Source organism: Hemiscyllium ocellatum, unplaced genomic scaffold (genome assembly GCF_020745735.1).
Source record: "Hemiscyllium ocellatum isolate sHemOce1 unplaced genomic scaffold, sHemOce1.pat.X.cur. scaffold_402_pat_ctg1, whole genome shotgun sequence".
NCBI classification, from domain to species: Eukaryota; Metazoa; Chordata; class Chondrichthyes; order Orectolobiformes; family Hemiscylliidae; genus Hemiscyllium; species Hemiscyllium ocellatum.
This window is the reverse complement of record NW_026868839.1, coordinates 359,712-381,969: the sequence shown is the minus strand read 5'-3', so window position 1 is coordinate 381,969 and position 22,258 is coordinate 359,712. Positions and strand designations below refer to the sequence as shown.

At 44.1% G+C, this 22,258-nt stretch overlaps 1 non-coding gene across 1 annotated transcript; it reads left to right on the top strand.

Moving 5' to 3' along the window:
* Positions 1 to 2,141: 2,141 nt before the first annotated feature.
* trnas-gcu (transfer RNA serine (anticodon GCU)) lies at positions 2,142 to 2,223 on the top strand. Its single transcript has one exon. It is a non-coding gene; the product is annotated as a tRNA-Ser (tRNA).
* The last annotated feature ends 20,035 nt before the right edge of the window (positions 2,224 to 22,258 follow it).

Genomic DNA, 22,258 nt, shown 5'->3' with positions numbered 1-22,258 from the left:
ATTAGTGAATGATTAAGAAAAGTTTGAAAGAGAGTTTCTTCCAATCAATACAGTTAGTTAAATCGTGAACGACTTTCCAGAAATAAAACGTAGAAGCTGATTTCACAATGTTTTAAAAGTTACACGAACAAACATACAAGGGGGGGATTTACCATTGAGAGAAAGTCAGTGTGGTTGCCTAACAATTTCGAATTTGGTTGACTTCAGACACAAAGACATTTCATGAACACGTACAACTGATTAAGATGGAGTAACAAATGTTCATGGATTGGTAAAGTGTGGCGTGTTATTCAAGGTGAAACTCTGTAAATGGAGCTGATGTCCTAAAATAACTGCAGACAGAAGTTATATCCGAATGAGTCGGAATTGAATCGTCACTTGGATTAATAAAACCTACTTTAAAGATTCGACCTCATTCACATGATATTATGTATATTTCGTACATTCTTTACTCCACCCAAGAAATGCACCAAGAAGACTCTGTTATTTTGTATTGTTAACCCTCTGTACTTCTCTGCAGCACGCCATTGAAGATAAAATATACTCAGGCCAAAATTCAATTCAATACAATATTCAAACGGTCCTATGTGATTTTTCTTTTTTGATTATTGCAATAACCTTTGCGACTTTGCAACAAAATGCGTAACATGAAACCAGTTCAATATATATTTTCCCGAAATTTAACGCGCTGCACATAAGAAACGTTATCCACCTGCTGAACAATCACCTTTGGCTCTCTCTCCACACATGTCTCTTCACGTTTTAACTACTTGCAGTATGTTTGTTGATCAAGGAGTCATTATCCAAAAAAGGTCATTTCTCAATCCACAAACACGGACATTTTCCCATAAACTTGGCTTTGCTCAATATCACCTTCTATCCGTACCCCACAAGACAATGAATAATTGAAGCTGCTCCATGTGAGGCTCAAACTTAAAACTTCGGCACAGCACAGCCCACTATACTGGCACAGAGATACCATGCACTGTCACCTGCATCACAGGAGCAACACATTAATGCCTACCTCCACATTCCTGGTTGTACCTTAACGTTTGGGAAACGGAAGTTCTCTGATTCCATGGCTAGTAACGGGAATTAAACGATCATCTTCACCAGTGGTTCTGACCCCGAGTGAGGAAAATGGTGAGCGACTCATTGCAAAGATGGGTAGATTTTTGAAATATATAATTTCAACATTTGCATTCAATAACCAATGAACATTTTATTTTGTTTTTCATCTGTAGAAATCTTAAAATCTTCATCTTTAACAGACTCAATGACAAATCTCCATTGTGTCTCTGGTATCAAATTCCAAAGTGTAAACCCGCTCTGAATTCTTCCACCGCAGTCCGCTTTTTGGTAGTGTTCCTGTTGTGGGAAATGCACTTCCCCGCGTGTCAACTGCTGCTCCCAGCATTCTCTCTAACACTGCACTCATTTTCCTTCTGACACTTGCTCACTGGGTTGCTGTGATCATAATTGGTGTTGCATGGCCTAGGAAAATGATACAGATCAAGGTATTTGCATTGTTGAATTCAATTGTCTGTTTAGTCTTATTTAGGATTTGGAAAGTGTTCTGTACAGAAGTGCGTGTCAAAAACATCTGAGCAGAAGAAAGGTGTTCCGAATAATGACATTGAGCACAATGAACTCTCCTCCAGTCTGGAAAACAATTTCTCACTGGCAATTTAATAGACAGTAGAAAATAGGTGCAGGAGTAGGCCATTCTGCCCTTCGAGCCAGCACTACCATTCATTATTATCGTGGCTGATCATCCTCAATCAGTATCCTGTTCCTGCCTTATCCTCATAACCCTTGAGTCCACTATCCTTATGAGCTCTATCCAACTCTTTCTTTAAGGAACACATCCTTCTTACTCGAGTTCTTCATTCCGTTGACTTCAAATCTTCACAGAATTCAACAGACTTTGTTACATAGTCTTTTCTTCATTTTTGTTCAGATCACTGTGAGCAGAGTGTCACAGTGGGAATGCCGTTGTCCCACAACCCAGAGGCCAGACCATAGTCTTGGAACCGTACTGTGCTATTTAGCATTTCACCAGACCAGGGAGAAATATCTGCTGTTCTGCATAATTTACGCAATTCACTTATTCATGAGTTCATACCCGTGCTATTGTATGTGACGAGATGGCCGAGAGGTTAAGGCGATGGACTGCTTATCCATTGTGGTCTGCACACGTGGGTTCGACTCCCACTCTCGTCGGTGTTTTCAAAGCTGCTACTTTTGTATGCTCACACCTTTCTTATTGAAATTGGAACACCAATGGTCAATTTATATGCATCGACGCTATTATAAAATCTCAAAGAATAATTTGAGTCAGTTGCTTAAACTGCATTGAAACGTAGATCGCATTGGGATAATGAAAAGTAACGCGATTTTCTTTTTCAAGTCAAGCTGCTGTGACCTTTTATCATATGAAAGAGATCCAGGAAAACCAAAATACAAGAGATGCGAAGGGCATGTTTATGTAATGGGATTCTTAATGACTGTTTTGTCAAATGAAATCTGGAGCAGGTTGAGTAGAAGGTATTCATCTTGGTGAGAAGAGTACAGCGAAACAACACAAAATAATGGAAATATTTCAAAAGGGGCGTGGCGTGGGTGTTGGGGTACAGAGAACTGGCTATAAATGCACAGTAGAGAATTGCAGACATGGGTGCCATGCATGGATACGGAGAGACTTACACAATGGTCTCTCCCTCGCCCGTTGCTCTCGCCATTGATGAAGGCTGGACACAAGACACAGATAAACACAAGATGTGGGAAGCAAGCTCCAAAACGTTATGCACACACTGGATGCATCACATTGAACCATGAACAACTGGAGAAGGAGCATGTTCACTGTAGGGAGTGAACATAACCTGTGGATCAATAATCGCAAATTCATGCAGCATTAGCACGAAAAATGATTTAATGTGTCTTTATACGCATGTCATTAATAGACGTTTCGTTCTAATACTCGTGTGGTTGAAAGAAGAGGACACCACATGTCAAGATGGATGACAACGTAACCAAGTTTGCTTTGAAATTGAGATCCATTTATTCATTGTACACAGTGGACAAGTTCATTTTAAATAATACAAACCACATTCCCTCACCTGGAATAAAAGTGTGATTTCATTACAAACATTGCCCTTGCTAAGTAGCAGTTACACAACATGAAAAATATGATGTAATTTTTATTGAGCATACATCAGTTAGCACCATTATCTAACTTCGGATTGAATGCAATATGCACATGATAAACAATATTTAAGAAAGAATGTCTTTTGGAAGTAATGATTCGGTGCTGAGGAAAAATAATATTAAATTCACATGATACGGATATTCCACCAATGGCTCCAATGGTGGAAATGGTCAGTGGGAACTATTTCTAAGTTGGTATAGAGGTGTGTGAGTTGCAAGGGTTGGGAGCTCCCACCTCATCTGGAGCAGCGTCTGCTCACATGGACCAGGGAGCATTGGGGCAGCAAGCTGGGAGTTCCCACCACACCTGGAGCAGCTTTTAGTTACTTGGAGTAGCAGGGAGCACTGGGGCAGCGGCTTGGGAGATCCAACTTCACCCGGAGCAGCTTCAAATGATGTGGAGCAGCAGGGAGAATTGGGACTTCAGACTGGGAAATCCAGCCTCACCTGGAGCAGTCTCTATTGACATGAAGCAGCAGGGAGCATTGGAACATCAGACTGCGGGATCTTACCTAATTTGAAGCATCTTCAGTAGACATGGAGCAATACGCTTTGCGAGATCCGTCTGTGAGCTCCACTCTCACTTGGAGCAGTTTTTAATGTCAAGTAGCAGCGGGAAGCATTGGGACATCATAGTGATAGATCCAACCTCAAATGGACCGCTTGCATTGACATGGAGGAGGGAGCATTTGAACATCAGAGTGGGAGCACCAACCTCACAAGGACCAGCTCTTAATGACACGTAGCACCTGGGAGCATTTGGGCATGAGAGTGGTAGATCCAACCTCAACTGTACCGCTTCTATTGACATGCAGCAGGGAGCATTGAGGCATCAGACTGGGAGCCCCAACTTAAATTGGAGAAGCTGCTATTGACATGGAGCAGCAAGGAACATTGGAATGTCAGGTTGGGAGCTCCAACCTCACCTGGAGCAGCTGGTATTTACATGGAAGAGAAGGGAGGATTGGGACATTAGGCTCGGGGAAAAGATATTCAACTATTTTAGTCTGAAGTAAAGTAGGTTTCAAAACTCAGATGTTAATTGATTTATGAATAAACTTTCCCAGGAAAATAATTAATACTTTCGATACTAAAGACAGAGATGCAACAGAGAGAAATGGGAGCGATGTTTCATGTCTTTGTCTTTTCTTTTCTGGCCGACTCTGCACTGGATTACATCACCGGAAGAACGTTTTCACTCATTTCATATTGTTCAGTTTCCTGCAAATACGGACAGGTCATTAACGTAATCTAAATCTGAAAATTAATGGGAATATGCGATGTTATGATTAGGCTGGAGTTTACCTCTAATTATGGTGAAAACGCAGCAAAGTAAGTTGCAATTTTCTTGATCAGGAGCGACCTCATTGATTGGCTGCTCAAATTGTGAATGGTAGTTTTTTTTAAGACAATTTGAAGTGGATCATTGATGTTGATTATTTTTGTTCTTTGTTCACCTTGTGACTGTTACTGTTATGGCTCATGTCATTGTCAGCACCACAGCTCTGCAGCGTGTAAAATTTCAGCTGTGCATCTGGCCAGTGGTACAGCCATTCTTATAGCTGGCTGCGGATCAGGCAGGTGCAAGGTCAACTTTTGCTTGGCGCAAGCGCATTGTGGAGAATCAGCACACATCCAAACTTTTTTTTTGTTACACTGAGGTGGATAATATTTGAATTTTTCATCTCCACGAACGAATATTCGTTTACTGTCTTCGATCAATTAAACATTACCAAGAGCTCTCAATGTTAAAAATCACATTGCATCAGATTGTACCGAACAAGCATATTTGGAAGCGCCAGTGTTCCGTGCACTGTTTCTTCATCAGGTGGTTGTCAACTGTTGGACTCTAATCTGGCTTTGTATGATTTTAAAATTTGTCCACCCCAGTCCAACACCAACACATCTAAGTGATGGGTACTATCGACACCACGAACGGTCAGTTAAAGTCCAGATGATCTTCCAAAAGGTCGCGCATATTGACACACACATCAGGTTTCTGCAGAAAGACACCCACCTGATGAAGGAGCGGCTCTCTGAAAGCTAGTGTTTCCAAATAAAATTGCTGGACTATGCCCTGACGTTGTGTCATTTTTAACTTTGTCTACCCAACTCAAACACTGGCACTTCCATATCATAGAGAACGTCAGTCATGTCCCAGCGCTGTCAGAGAAGGCAATCTTGGAATAGCCTCACTCATTGTTCAGAAGGTACGTTTAATTTTCAGAAACCAACCCACTCAATCGTGAATTACTACAGATTGTTAATGTGCTGAGCTGTTTGTTTTAGCTTTACATTAAATGGAAGCCGGTTAGCTCAGTCCGCTGGCTAACTGGTTTTTGGTATAGAGTGAGAATAACAACGTGGGATTAACTGTCGCACTGTCTCAGGGTGCCAGAAGGCTCATCATCTCCTCTGCTTACGTGATCTGTAATACAATGTGACTCTAGTGAGTAGGAATGCACCTGTCGATGTCAAGCATCATCATCATTGCCATCGATTGCCTTGGTCATTTGGTCACAATGACCAGGAACGGGACTGAGTCCTTTTAATACTCACTGATTTAATGGGATACAGAAAAACGTTGTGAAAATAGACTTGAATGAAAACTGGGTTTCCAAGGGTCGCTGCGTTGTTTACAGAAAATGTTACATTATCACAGGGCTTCTCACTCGGTCGGCTTCAGTTCGGCACAGAATTCGATTCAACCACACTTCACGAACATGCTTCTGTAAGATCCTACAGACAACATGAAACACACTGCACTCATCATTAATATTCACCATGGCTTCATCCAAGGACATAATGCACAGTTTTCATGAATACTGAAGACATAAGAATGTCATGCAAGATTAAATTGAATTTCAGTTTAAATTGTAAAGTGATAAGAATCTCGAGTAAGATACAGAACGCCCGAAATTCATGTTTATTACCGTGGTCAGAACTCTAGTCAGAAAAAGGGGAAATCTGTCCCTGAATCCCCAATATCTAACCGGCAGTTTGCTCCATGTGTCTAGTTGGAAACCTGTGTGAAGGAGCATGCAGCTTGAAAGAGCACCTGGGAGAATCCTGCACTGTCTGATCTGAAGCTACAACAGCAGCTGTGAGAGCGGTGGGATAAAGGGGAGGACCTTGGTATTCCGTGGTGTAGATTCACATTGTCCTCATCATGCTATTGTTTAAAATCCTCTGTCAGAAACAGCACAGACTGAGAGGAATAGGAGGGGGCCATTTCACCCGCCAGCGCTACCCCGCCATTTGACATAATTACGGCTGATCGAACAGGTCAATGTCTTTTCCCAGCCCATCTACATCAACCTATCACCCAAAGGGAAAAAGACACTGAATAAATCGAAACACTCAGTGCAACCGTGGGAGGGAACTGTGTTGAAAGACAGTGGGTATCTGCAGTGGGTTTTGTGAATGAGCAGCCGATTGCTGGCTGATCATATTTCAAATGATATGATTTTCTTAAAACTCACCACCAAGAAAGTGAGGAACCTTCTCTGGTCAGTAGCAGGGACGAGAACTCCAGACGATGGGAACTGACGATGAAGCAGCAGAACAATCATTGAATCAGCTGAAATCTGAACTAAATTGCGATTCTGGCGGGAATCAAACCCACAAACTGTGAATCGCGATCTTAACAATGCAGTAGATGTCCACCACGTCTTTCATTGTGCCACTGAGCTGCACTAGCCTCCATTTTACTGCACCGAAAGTTACAGTATTCAACTCTTTCAATAAATATCTGTTTATCTTCGCCCCACCTTCCAGTACCTGCTCCTTATCCGTGCATGCTCTAGCTCCTCAAGTGTTCGGCTCAATACTCCTGAAGTAGTTTGATGACTCTTAGCTTTAGCACACGTTCAAACAGTGAGTTCCAGACAAACAACCGTCTCCGGATGTAAACATTCTTCCTAAATCTTCACTGAATATCCTCTCTGTAGCGTTTCATCTATAACCCTGGTTATTTACCCTTCCCATAAGAAGTTTATTCCTGTCAAACATATCTATTCCATTTCTGTGCACGTTAATCAATTTCTCTCTCAGCTTTCTCCGCTCTCAGATAGAGAGCCCCAGTCGAGCTCATCTATCTTTGCATTGGCGAGAGTGTAGTACTTTAAAAGCACAGAACGTCTGGCAGCATCCGAGGAGGAGGAGAATCGATGTTTCGGGCATAAGCCCTTCACCAGGAAAGAGGCTTTTGAGTCGGGGTTGAGGGAGGGGAATGGGGTTGGTGGTCAGGTAGCTGGGAAACCGATAGATGGATGAAGAGAGGTAGAAGGTGGTAGTTTGGAGGGGCAATGATGGCCGGGTCCAGAGAGCAGTGCCTAGCTTAAGGCTTGGGATTGGGATAATGTTGGGGGAGGTGAAATGAGGAAGCTGTTGAAATACACATTTATCCCGTATGGTTGCAGGGTCCTAAGGTGGAACAAAAGATTTTCTTCCTCCAGGCATCGGCTGGCAATGGAATGTCGGTGTTGTTTTTTCCCGAAACATCGATTTTCCTACTCCTCAGATGCTGTCTGACGTGCTGAGCATTTCCAGCACTACACTCTCGACTCTGAGCTCCAGCACCTGCAGCCCTCACTTTCGCTTATCTTCGCAGGGGGAATGGTCGAGCTCAGGTACCACGTTGATAAATCTCCTCTGACCACAATCCCGTCCAAACGCACGTTTCCTGAAGGCTGGCAATCACAACAGAATAAAGTTATCAAAAGAAGTGTAGAAACATCGGAACCAAATCAGCTGGTCTAGTGCATCTGGGGAGAAATTTTCGAGCCAAACCATCCGCCTTTGGAATGAATGGTATGTGTAGATGGGGCAGGAACGTGAAAGAAGATGGGCAGGGTCTAAAATGATTGAACTCCATGTTGGGTACTGAAGATTGCACTGTCTCTCATTCGGAAATGACGTGCCACTCTTCCAACTTGCACAGGCCATGCGGGAGCTCTGCAGCAGACCAAACTGACATGGAGGCATGGGAACACAGTGGGAATTTGCAGTGACAGGAATCTAGAAGCTCAAGTTCTTTTTCTGTTTGCAGACAGAACATAGGTGTACTCGCGTTTGTCACCCATTCTGTTTTTTTCTCCCCAGTCTTGACGAGATCACATTGTGAGCAGGAAATGCAGCTTGCTAAATTGAGTGAGAGGCAGATAAATCACTGGAACTTTAGACAGTGAGGAGAGACATCGTAAACAAGTAGCATTGCATCTTCTGAGATTTCGTGCAATTGTGCAATATGGGGAAGTGTTGGGGGCCAAAGAGGACTGGATAATGGTGCTCAGAGAGAAATTGTCCTACATAGTGGCGGTATTCCGTGGTATGGGCGAGTGGGGAAAGGATAGTAGAATGTATATTTTCCTGAGCTACCTTCTATAAGTAAACACTTCACTACGAGCAAAACTACCTAATGATTTTCATTCCAACACTCTAGGTACAGCTTACAGAAGTCACGTGTTTGCACAGTCACTGTCATTGTGTCTCCCCGGGAGCAGCAGCATCCCCCACGCTGATTCAGACAACACAGTTCTTAGTCTGACATGTCCGTTCGAGAATGGAAGGACAGGTATTAATAACCACTCTTGTAACTGAGTACCTGTATTGCTCAATAATAATCGCTTAACTATCCGAACCCCTTTTTAAATCACTTGATGCAGAGCCTTGTATGTCTTGGCATCACAAATGCACATCTGAATACTTCGGAAAGTTATGTGGATTTTGCCTCTCCGATCCTTGCATGCACTGTGTTTCAGATTTCAGCCACCCACTGCTTGCAAACGTATTTCCACGCATTCACTGTAATCTTTCCGCATCTGACCTTAACTCGATGCCTGCTCGTGATGGAAATCGCCGTCAAAGTGAAACATGCATTTCAGTCTAAGCTATCCATACTCCTTTATATTTTGTACATCTTAATCATGCTCCCTCAATCTACTCTGCTCCACGAAATACAAATCCAGTTTGTTCAATATCTCTTCTTCAGCCCAGACAATATCCTGGGAAATCTCCCCAGCATCGTTTGCAGTGCGATCAGATCCCTGCTATAATGTGAACTGCATAACTACACAGAATAGTCTCGCCAGAGCCGAATGAACAAGTGAAATAAATGATGTGGAAGTCCACGGAACCTGGTGTTTTTTTTTAACAAAGTTTATTTTCCTCAATGCGGCCCTGTGCCCTTTTCCTGTGACTGATGTTTCAATAATCGCTGGTCCATGTCAGTAAAAGCTGCTACATGAGGAGTGATCTCACAGCCGCGGTATAGAAATGGATCAACTGGGTTGAAGGTCCCGATAGTGAGATTTGCGCATGGTCACCCAGCAACAGTGAGCACAGCAGCACAGACAGAATGAGGTCAATGTGAAAGTGACTGTAAGGGAAATGGGAGGCGGTACTTAAAGAAGGTAAGTGATTGCAGGAGGGAGGGAAGGAAAGGGGTTTGATGGAAAAAAAAATCATAATGTCTGAGAAAATGTCATGTAAAATCAACTAATTCCTTTCTGTGTTTCTTCAACATGAATCACAAGGAGGAAAATGCAGTAACTCGGATTCCAACGAGCTTCCTACGGCCACAATGCAGAATACTTTAAAATTCAAACCATAAATGAGTCATGCAGGGAAATACATTTTTAAAAAACCCAGCAATTATCACAGTGACAGAGGATATGTTAGGTAGAGTAGCAGATGCACAATAGGAATATTAGGCGAGCGATAGTAGACATGTGGGAAATCAGAATTAGATGAATTTTAAATTCGATATGCCCAGACGCTGTGGTGGTTCCATCAAGTACTGCATGTTGAAGATTGACTTTGATAGATTTCTAGAAACAAAAATGTTCAGGGTAGAGTGCGGGATATTGGTGCATTGTATGTTTCAATAACAATGAGTTTGAAAACGGTTGCTTCCCAAACTTTTTCACACAAGGAGGTACCCATTGCTTCAGTTAGTCACACAACCCCAGTTCCAAGAACCGGAATTCGACAAACGTCGTGGCGCAGCCGCCAATACAAAACCGGAAGTGGGGTCGGAAATGAGCACGTGAAGCTATTCTGTTGCATCAGTGACATGATTGGTAAAGGCGCGATCATAGACTCATAGAGATGTACAGCATGGAAAGAGACTCTTCGGTCCAATCCGTCCATTCCGACCAGATGTCCCAATCCAATCTAATTCCTCCTGCCAGCATTCAGCTCATGTCCCTCCAAATCCTTCTTATTCATATACCCATCCAAATACCTTAGAAATGTTGCAATTGCACCAGCCTCCATCGTTTCGTCTGGCAGCGTATTCCATACACGTGCCACCCTCTGTATGAAAAGTTACCCCTTAGGTCTCGTTTATATCTTTCCCTTCTCAATCTAAATCTATGCCCTCGCGTTCTGGACTCCCCGACCTCAGGGAAAAAAAACCTGACTATCCAAGCACGTGAAATGATGAGGCTGGGTGTGATTCTGGTCAAAGGCGGGGTGGAAAGGTATATTCGTCTCAAATTATCATATTATTAACAATCAGCAGCAGCATTAACCCGCACTGAGGATTGGCTCAGAGGAAGCCTGAGAATTCGAATTAGATTGGATGACTTGCAGTGTGACCACACCGACCCGCCGAAGCAACCCACCCATACCCCTTCACCAAATATTACGGGTAGTTTTAGCATTGCCAATTCAACGAACCAGCACATTTTTGGACTGTGGGAGGGCACCCATGCAAACTTGGGGAGAACGTGCAAACTCCACACAGTCAGTCGCCTGAGTCGGGAATTGAACTCCGGTCTCTGGTACTGCATGGCAAACCACTGTGCCACCATGCCACCCACGGTGAAAGCATTCTCAAAGATTTTCCTTAACAAAGCGGCATTTTGTTATCTTAACAGTAAGAACTGATTTTGCTCACATCATCTCCACATCAATCTCTTGCTCCACTGAACAATCCAATCCAGTGTACATTGCTTCCATTCCAACATTGAAACGCGATCTGTTCTCTCTCCATCTGTGATAATCTGAATTGACAATGTCATTCTTTGAATGGAGAAATGCAGCAGGGACTTGTTAGTGCAGAGGCGATCTATTGGGATGGTAATATTTGGAGACTGGAACGTGGCAGTTGCTGATAGTTAAATTCGAAGAATAAAATCTGGAAAATAAAACCAATCTCAGGAACAGCGAAAATAACTTTATATTGCTGAAAATCCATTCATTCATGTCCCTTCGAAAGGGAAATCTGCCGACCGTAATGAATTCTGTCAACATGTGACTCCAGACCCACAACAATGTTGTTAATCCATGACTTAGTTCAAGGTGAATTAGAATTAACAACAAATGCTCTTCAATTCAATGATAGCCACATTCCGTGGAAGAATAAGGAGCTGTTAATCCCAACCAGCAATGAACCATGGCTGGATGCGTGTTTCCAGTGAAATGCCACTGTACTCTGATGTAGATCAATGGTTTAGACTTAGTTGCAGGAGCCATGATTTAGAACTTTGCTGATGATGCAACAATTGGTCGTGTAGTTGACTAAGGTTAAAATGCCAGGGACTGCTGGGATGTATCAATCAGGTGGAAAGGTAAAATGCTGAATGGAATTGAATTCAGACCAATGAGTGTAAATGAATTTGGGGAGAAGAAACAATGACAGTGAGCGTTCTGTGTGGTGTAGACAGACAAAGAGATCATGGAGTCGACATGCACGATCTCTGAAGATCAATGGTTAGGGAAATCAGTTGGACTGAAGTATGTACGGCAGGAGCTGGATTCAAATCAATATTAGAGTGGTACTGAAGAAGCATAGCAGGTCAGGCAGCATCCGAGTTGCAGAAAAAAGTGACTTTCCGGGCAAAGGACCTTCATCAGGAATAAGTCTGGGAGCCTCAAGGATAGAGACATAAATAGGAGGACTGGGTCTGGGAAGAATTTAGCTGAGAGTGCAATAGATGGATGGAGATGGGGTTAAAGGTGGTAGGTCGGAGAAGAGGGTGGATCGGATAGGTAGGAAGGGAGGTAAACAGGTGGGACAGGTCAGTTGGATGGTGCCAAGCTGGAAGGTTTGAAGTCGGATAAGGTGGGCGTGAGGAGATGAGGAAACTGGTGAAGACCACATTGATGCCCTGGGGTTGAAGGGTCCCGACATGGGGGATGAGGCGTCGGGTGGTGAGGGAATGGTGGTGGAGGAGGCCCAGGATCTGCATGTTGTCGGGAGAGTGTGGAGGGGATTTGATGTGTTCGGTCTTGGGGCGCTCAGGTTGAATGTTGCGGGAGTCCTGGAAATGTTCACTGAAACGCTCTGCGAGAAGGTGTCTGTTGGTCCCAGTGTAGAGGAGACCCAACCTCTTGCGCTACCAGTATCCTGTATTCCCAATTCCTCCACCTGCTTTGTATCAGCTCCCAAAGGAGAAGCACAGCAGTTCAGACTGCATACGAGGAGCAGTAAGATCGACGTTTCGGGCAATAGTTGAGCTGGGGAGGGGATGAAGGTGATAGGTCAGGGAAGAGGGTGGAGTGGATAGTTGGAAAGGAAGATTGGCAGGGCGGATAAGACATGGGGACAGTGCTGAGCTGGAAGTTTGGAGCTGGTGTGAGGTGGGGAAAGGGGAAATGAGGAAACTGTTGAAGTCCACATTGATGCCCTGGTGTTGAAGTGTTCCGAGGCAGAAGATAAGGCGTTCTTCCTCCAGGCGTCGGGTGGTGAGGGAGGGACGGTGAAGGAGGTTCAGGACGTCCATGTCCTCGGCTGAGTTGGAGCGGGAGTTGAAATTTTGGGCGACAGGGCAGTGTGATTGATAGGTGTGGGTGTCCCAGAGATATTCCGTAAAGTGCTCTGCTCGGAGGCTTCAAGTCTCTCCAATGTGGAGGAGGTCATATCGGGAACCGTGGTTACAATAAATGATATTGGTGGATGTGGAAGGCTCCTTTGGGGCCTTGGATGGAGGTGAGGGAGGAGATGTGGGCGCAGGTTTTGCAATTCCTGCGATGGCAGGGGAAGGTGCCAGGACGGGGTTGGGGGTTGTTGGAGGCCGTGGACCTGACCAGGTTGTCACGGAGGGAACTGTCTTTGGGGAAGGCAGAAAGGAGTGGGGAGGAAAATATATCCCTGGTGGTGGGGTCCGTTTGGAGGTGGCGGAAATGTCGGTGGGTAATTTGGTTTATGCGAAGGTTGGTATGGTGGAAGATGAGCACCAGCGAGGTTCTGTCCTTGTTACGAGTTGGAGGGGTGGAGTCAGAGGGCGGAGGTGCGGGATGTAGACGAGATGCATCGGAGGGCATCTTTCACCACGTGGGAAGGGAAATGGCAGTCTCGAAAGAAGGAGGCCATCATGGTGTGTTCTGCACTCGGTACTTCATTCTCCCTACATCCACCCTCCTCTCATTTATCTCTCTAACCTTCAGGCACTCTGCCTTTATTCCTGATGAAGGGCTTTTGCCCGAAATGTCGATTTTACTGCTCCTTGGATGCTGCCTGAACTGCTGTGCTTTTCCAGCATCACTCTGATCTAACCTCTGGTTTCCAGCATCTGCAGTCATTGTTCTTTCCCTCTGCTCCCAAAGGACCATTTCCACCACATAACACACCAGATGGCCTCCTTCTTTAAAGACCAGACCGTCCCCTCCTATGTGGTTGAAGATGCCCTCCAACGCATTTCATCCATGTTCTGTACCTCCGCCCATGAACCCCACACCTCCAACCACAGCAAGGACAGAACCCCACTGCTCGTTATCTTCTATCCCACCAACCTCCGCATAAATCGCATCATCCGCTGACATGTTCATCATCTCTAAACGGATTCAACCACTAGGGATTTGTTCCCCTCCCCACCCTATCCACTTTCCGCCGAGGCCATTCGCTCTGTGACTGCCTAGTAAAGTCCACGGCCTCTAATGATCCACCCATCCCTCCTGGCACCTTTCCCTGTCACTGCAGGAATTGCAAAAAATGCACCCTCACCTACACCCTCATCTCTGTCTAAGGCTCCAATTGAGGCTTCCACATCCAACAAAGATTCACCTGCACTTCCGTACATGTCATTTCTTGTAACCGTTGCTTCTAATGCGGTCTACTCTAAATTGGGGAGACCGGATGCCTTCTCACAGAGCACATCAAAGAATATCTCCAGGACACCCGCAAGAATCAACCTCAGTGTCCTATGGCAAACATTTCAACTCCCCCTCCCACTCTCCCGAGGATATGCATGTCCTTGGTCTCCTCCATCGCCACTGCCTCAGCAACCGATGCCTGCAGGAAGAAATCCTCATCTTCCGCCTTGGGACACTTCAACCTCATGGCATCAATTTGGACTTCAACAGTTTTTTCATTTCTCCATTCTCTACCTTACCCCAGTCCCCACCTTTCAGCTCAACACCGTCCTCCTGACCTGTCACACCTGCGCATCTTCATTCCCACCAATCCAATCCACCTTCTGTTCTGACACGCCCACCTCCATTCACCTACTGCACTCTCAGCTACCTTCTCCCCAACCCCACCCTCCTCCCAGTTATCTCTCTATCCCATATGCTCCCAATCTCATTCCTGATAAAGGACCTTTCCTGAAATGTTCATTTTTCCTGCTCCTCAGATGTCCCGGACCTGCTGTGCTTCTCCAACACCACTCTAACCTGGGGGGAATCAGTTAATTGAGAGGTTTTTCGGACATTGTCTAATGTTGACTACAGGCTGTGGATGATAGTAGAAAATTAGCAAACACCAGATTAGGGAACAGCTGATGGACTGAGCACAAGTCCTGTCACCGCATAAATCAACACGTTTTAAAATTGTAAGATAAAAGATGGAAGGCTGAAGTATGCAACTTTTTCCATCACGACCGTTTCACCAATGAGTTTATCACTGATTCCTTTCCAAGTCAGGGTGCTATGGCCCTTGGAGGGGAACTTTCAAATGGTAGTGTTTCGTTGCATCTTCCAACCTTGTCCTTAGAGTCAGGACAGCTGTTGAGCTTTGAAGGTTCTGTCAAAAATGCCCAAATGACTTACTCCAGTGCATCTTGTAGGTGCAATTGTGCCTTAGTGGTGAAGGGGAATGAATATTACAGGTATTGAAGAGGGTTCAATCAAGTGACTGCATTGTCATGGACTGTGTCCAGTTCCTTAAGTGGTATGGAAGTGACACGCATCGAAGCAAATAGAGTTATGTTCCACGTCTCATTTGTGCCTTGCAAACGATGTAGGGTTCACGGAGACACGAGTTGAGTTTATGATCATAAACATGTCTACCAAAGGACATGATTTTATTGTCAAAATGTTTATATCGCCAGTTTCTATCCTATTTTTCCCCCTTAAATACAAGCTCTGGGTAGTATTACCCCATGTAATCGTCCACGATTACACGGGGTAATTTGGTTTCAGTAAAGCCATTGAATGTCAGTGGGATATGATTAGATTCTCATTTGTCAGAGTTATCATTACTGTATTTCGACCTTGTGTGGACAAATCTGATTCCAGTCGCTGTCTGATTTCAAATTCCAGTTCCCATCTGTGCTTGAAATTTCAAACATTTCTTCGCATAAATTTCTCCACCTGCCTTCATAATATGTAAGGACGCTGCAGGGAGCAGCAGAGATTTATGGATATATTGTCAACACACGAGAAAACGGAGCTTCGTGGAATGATTGGTTCGGCTGGGATTATTCTCTTTGAAACAAAGGAGGCGGAGGGGACCTGTATAATCACATGATAACATTTATAAACGTTCAATATTCATGGGATCTTGACAGGGTAGTTACGGGCAGGTGGTTTACCCTCTGGTATGAGGAGAACACCAGAGGACATGAACCCAGAATTAGATTTTGCCGATTTAATTCAGAAATGAGGAGTCATTTCTTTGCTCAGGGGCCAGTGAATCAGTGGAACTCCTTACCAAACTGTTGTTGAGGTTGCGTTGTTGTGCATTTTCAAACTGTGCCAGTCAGATCAGAAAGACGATAACGCTTTGTCGAGGCAATGCAAGAGAATGGAGTTGAAGATTATCAGATCAGCCATGAGTTCATTGAGTGTTCGAGCAGACTCGATGGTCTGAATGGCCGACTTCCAGTACTGCATCATTTGGTCTAATGCCTTACTTTGTTGATAAGTTTCGAATTTTGAGGGGATGGGATTAAGTGAGAGAAAAGGTTTCTCAAACTGATCAGACAGATCAGTAACTAGGCTCATAAGCTCATAAACAAGAAAGGTGCTGTGGCCTGGAGACAACAAATGGCACTGGGAACACCACAGATGGGTATGTGCAGACGTTGTGGTTGCTAAAGAAAATTGGTGGATCTAATATTGTTGCCAACTTGGTGATCACGCTGGATGACGGATCCCGGTATGATGCACACAGCAAAAGGTTGTGAAAGAATTAAAGGCTCATTTCATTGGAAAAGTTTTCTGCAGTTCCAATTCAATTGACTGTTTAAAATACTGATCAAAAGTTTGTGTGGTGTGTTACATTAAAATTCACAATCCAACTGGATAAAATATTGCACCTGATCTCTCCTTATTTGTATTGCTTTCATTCGATGTAAATTCATAGAAAGTCAGGATGGAATGAAAGGAGGAAAGAAACGTTTGCACTCCTTTTCATTATCCCAATATAACTTACAATGGAAACAAATTGCTTTATTTCGACTTTGATGAGGTTTCAATTTATCACAAATCTCCGGTGCAATGAAGGGCAAGAACAAGATTCTCCATCCAATGTATACTAAAGATGCCAGGCACAAACGAAAACCACAGCTGTTTTTGATAGAAGTAACAGCCAGAGTAGGATTCAAATCCACACATGCACAATGAAAGACCAACCCGTCGCCTTCACCTCTGGGCCACTCCAGCCCAATGCAAAGGGGCTCACATGTGATTACATATGGTGCACCCAGGGGATAAGAAAGTCCCTGAGAGGAATCGAATCCACACCATTATGTTTCTGCTTTCAGCGAATAATAATACCAGCAAAATCCAAAGAATTGTCCTCGTCCTTGGAAGGAATACCTGTCCTTGATTCATTCCGTGTCAGTACTGTCTCAGAATGAACCAGCAAACATGAAATTGCCGTCACATTCACACACATATTTAGTCTTGACGCATAATTTCTTCAGACAGTTTCTCTCTCACGTGAAGAAGTATATATGGAGAGAGAAGTGAAGGTGATGTTTTAGCTCGATGGGCTTTCTCATATGGCTGAACCTGAACTGGGTAAAATTCCCGGAAATGCAGTTTTCTTCATTTCATTTTATTAATTTTGCTGCAACTTCACTCTGTTCATTGCAATGATCGGAAGTGAATTGGATTTATATCATTGGAACGTTTAATGTTGCATTCAGTTTTGCTCCGAATTTATTTCAGCTTAAAGAAAATACTGTTGAGAAAAACAGAAAGTTAAACTACAAAACAAGATGCCAGTTTTGATGCTCAGTTACGTTGGCAGATTTCAGTGGGTATCAAATGAACCCAACATCATGCCGATTGTCCTTCCATCTTTAAGGCGTGGGATTAAAGCAGGAAATCGATCTCCAAGAGACAGGTCACTTCCTATTCATTATGGAATATCTTTCCTTGACAATATACAAAATCTGCTCAGTTCCATTTATAATGTTTCATGTAGAATATTAATATAAATCTTTCAAAACTCTGATGGTTCTTTGCTCAATATTATTCAGCTGCATACGTTTTCGATATTTCTTCACTTCTAAATTCGTCCAAATTAGACATTGTTTCCTCACACCTTCCACCGCCCACACCCCCCCCCCCCACACACACATCCCACATTTACACTTTTACCTGGCCACAGGCTGTCTCTCTCCTGGTGAAACTCACTCCTTCTGTGTCTCGAAATGTGTCTCTCCAAATATTTGGAAATGGATTCTCAGAGTGACAGAAATTCTTCTCTCATTATTTCTTTGCCCGACATCGGTGGTTTTGAAAGCCTGACGTTCAGAAATTTGCAAACTTGAAAGAGAGAATTTACCACCTATTTACTCTCTCAAAACCTCAAATACTCTGGAAAACTTCCATTCGGTTTTCCTTGGTTCAGTTTCAAATTTTCCAACACGCAAATAAATAAAATTTCATCCCCACGAAACGCCGTCAGCATCGTCTCTAATGTCTTAGCAGCCCAGTAAGCGCTGGCAGTGTCCTCTCTGATAGAATCACCGATTCCCAACAATGCACAAAGTACAATTTAGCCGATCAGGTCTGCAGGGACATTTGAAACAGCATCTCACCCAGACCTAGCTCCCGTCTCTATCCTGGCATGCCTCTTGCTTGTGATTTCAAATAAACCTGTTGGAATGAAACCTGGCATCGTGTGACTGCTGACTTTATCACTGCGTTGCCCATGGCTAACTCACTTAACTTACTGAATTCACTCCCTGAACACATCAACGAATTTAACACGGCCAATCCACCTAACCTACAGACTTACCAGCAGTGCGAACCAATGAGCAAATGTACCATCATATTGAACACTATCCGTATCATGTTTCATAGCTTTATACACTGGCAACTCAGCCGAGTGAAAGCAAGCTGCGCCCACAAACCGAGCTCAATGCATCCAAACGCGGTTCTGCGCTGTACAACCTCATTAGTGCTGCTGGAAATGTTTCTGCACTCAGATCTGAATGGGTTTACTCTGTTTTCTTCCTCAGATTGCTGCTTTATATAAACACACAGTCAGGAACAACTCTATATAATGGTTTTCATTGCAACACGAAACACAATGTGAAGTTTGCAGAAATTACGTGTTTGCACTTTCACTGACACACTCTCTCCCCAGGAGCTGCAGTCCTTCCCCAGCTGATTCTGACAGCACTGTCCGTCCTGTGACATAACCAATCGAGAATGGAAGGCCAGGCATTAATAACCTTCACGGTGGAACAGAGTGACAGGTTTAAACCATTTACGATCCCCCCAGCAGAGAATTGAGCCCAGTGACAGGCGGGGACACTAACCACGATACTGTGGAAGACAACAAAATCGAAGGAGGCCCTGCAGCCTGTTGTGGCCGCACTTGCCCAACACAAATGCTTAACGGCCTGAAACAAGATTTCCATTATTTAGCCCATAGTCTTATATGTCTTGGCATCACAAATTCACATCTGAATTTTTTTCAGATTAAAAGGGTTTCCGCCTCTCTGACCGTTTCTGCACATATAATCAAACCTTTTTGCCTTTTCCCAAAATCTCTTGACCCCAGTGTTCAATCCCTCCATCAATAACAAACGCTTCTTTCAGTCTATCCTATCCACATCCCTCATTATTGTGAACATCTCAGTCATGTCTTCTCCAATCTCCTCTGTTCGGTGATAAACAACCCCAGTCTGTCCAATCTCTCCTCATAACTGAAACTCTTCAGCCCAGACAATATCCCATTGAATCTCTCCTGCAACGTTCGCAGTGCCATCACATCATTGCTATACTGTGAATTGCAGAACTGCACACAGTACTCTAGCTAGAGCTAAATTAACTTTTTTTCCTATTCTGTTACAGAATGGGGGCGTCGCTGTCTCGGCAGTATTGATTGCGATCCCTAATTGCACAGCGGGCAGTTGAGACTCAACCGTGTAGCAGTGAGTCGGCAGTCACATCGAGGCCTGACCAGGTAAGATTGACGTCAGTGAACACGATGGTTTTGTTTTTTTCAACAATTGCCCATGGATTTATAGGTGTTATTAGATTCGTAATTCCAGATATGTATTGAATCTCAATTCTAACACCTGGCATGGTTGGAGTCAAACCCGGATCCCTGGTTCATTTGCTCTGTATCTGAGTGAACAGTCCAGTGGTAATAGCGCTCGGCCATTGCGGAAAACCCGTGAAACTAATCTTTCTGAAAGAAGTCGCTTTTCCTCGATATTGTCCTGTATCATTTTCCTGAGCTTGACCCCCCATAATCGCAAGTCCATATCAGTAAAAGCTGCTACCTGAGGATTGGCCTCACAACAGCCGTAACCAAATGGATCAACTGATCTGCAGGTCCCGATGGTGGGGTTGGGGCACGTTCACCCAGCAACGGTGACCGCAGCAGCACAGACTGAATGGTATCAATGTGAGAGACTGTGTTCGATTCCGCAGTGCCTTAATGAAAGAGGAAATGACTCCACAACCACATGATGAAAGAGCATAGCTTCGAAAACTATTGCTCAGTTAAATCTGTTAGACTCTAACCTGGTGTTGTGTGGTTTTTAACTTTTTATACCATAGTCCAACACCGGCATCTCTAAATTAATGTAATGGGGGTGTGGGATGAAAAGTTCCGTTAGTGATCGTAGGAGGGAGTGAAATCTCTGAGAACGGGTGGATTTGAATTCTGACATATGAAATACAGAGATGTGAGCGAGCAGAATTTGAAGGGAAAAGATCATCACCTTGGAAAAAATTACTTCATCCAAACAACTGATTCCTTTTTGTTTCCCAAGAGCTGGAGCAGATAGAGCAATTACTGCCGTGACTCGGATTCGAGCCGAGTTGCTGCGGCCACAACACAGAGTACTAACCACTATACGATCACAGCATTGCACAGATGAGTGCGCTGACAGAGTGCAATAAGTACAATCTCATAGGACATGTTAGGCAACGCACCAAATGCACAATATCAGTGCTAAGCGAACAGTGGCAGATATGTGGGAACTCAGAACGGGCTGACCGCTTAATATCAGTTCCCACAGTGGCTGTGGTGATTCCATCATTAATATGCTGAAAGCTGAGATAAGTAGATTTCTCCAAAACATCAAAAACTCCGGGGACAGTGCAGGTGTAGTTGAAATGTATGCTTCAATAGTAATGCAGTTTAACATTGGCTACTTCACCAGTTTCCCCACACAAGGCAGTAAACACTGCTGCCACATAGTCCCAATTCCCAGCCCCAGAATCAGAGGAATGGAGTGGCGCAGTCGTGAAGATGTGCGAAAAAGCTTTATCAGCCAGTGGGTGGTTGGAATTTGGAATATACTATCTGCATTGTTCAGACCGACAGAAACCCTTACAACCTGAATAAATATTCAGATGTGAGCTTGTGATGCCAAGACACATAAGGCTGTGGGGTAAGAATTGTGAAATGTGATTCAGTTCATTAGGCAGGTGTATTTGACAAGTGTGGGCACATTTGGTTGAAGGGCCTCCTTTGACACTCTTATCCTTGGTAGTATAATGGTTAGTGTCCCCGACTGACACAGGCCTCAATTCTCCGCTGGGGACAGTGTAACTATTTTAAAACTGTCGCCCCGTTCTCAAGTGCGGGTACTGATACCTGTCCTTCCATTCTAGATGGGGCATGTCACAGCAAGGACAGTGCTGCCTGAATAAAGGTGGGGAAGGACTGCAGCTCTCAGGAAGGCTGTGTGTCAGTGAACGGCCAAACACGTGCCTTCTGCAAACTTCACCTTGTGACTGTGTTGGAATGAAAAGTATTTGACAGACTTGTTCCGGATTAAAGTGTTTACTAGAAGCAGGAAGCTGAGGAAGAAACAACGTAAACACATTCTAATATGAGTGCAGAAACATTTCCGCAGCACGAATGAAATTGTAAAGGACAGAGTAGCGTTTCGATACATTGAATTTGGGTTCATTTATTCTGATGAGGCTGTTACCAGGGTATAAAACCATTGCAAAATGATACAGCATTTACTCAGTATGATGGAACATTGTCTCAGTAATTCGCACTGGTTTTCAGAGGGAGGGTTGGGTTGATTGGCAAAGTTAAGTTGCCCTCTCCTGTCCATGGAGTGAATTAAGTAAGTTAAGTGAATTAGCCATGGGAAATGTGGGGATAAGGTCAGGAATCACAGGACGTCAGATTATACTCCAACAGGTTTATTTGAAATCATAAGGGGGGGGGAGGGATTCCCCTTCTTCAGGTGAAATATATGGAAATAGGGAGGGGAGGTGGGTCTAGGTGAGATGCTCTTCAGAGAGTCGATGCCAGCCCAATACCGGCTATTTCTGCACTGTAGGATTCTGTGATTCAATGAATTGATAATGACGGGGTTTACTGGGGTGTAGAGCCATTAGAAAAGATGCTGATGGGGGTGTACTGAAGATGAGATTTTATTCATTTGTC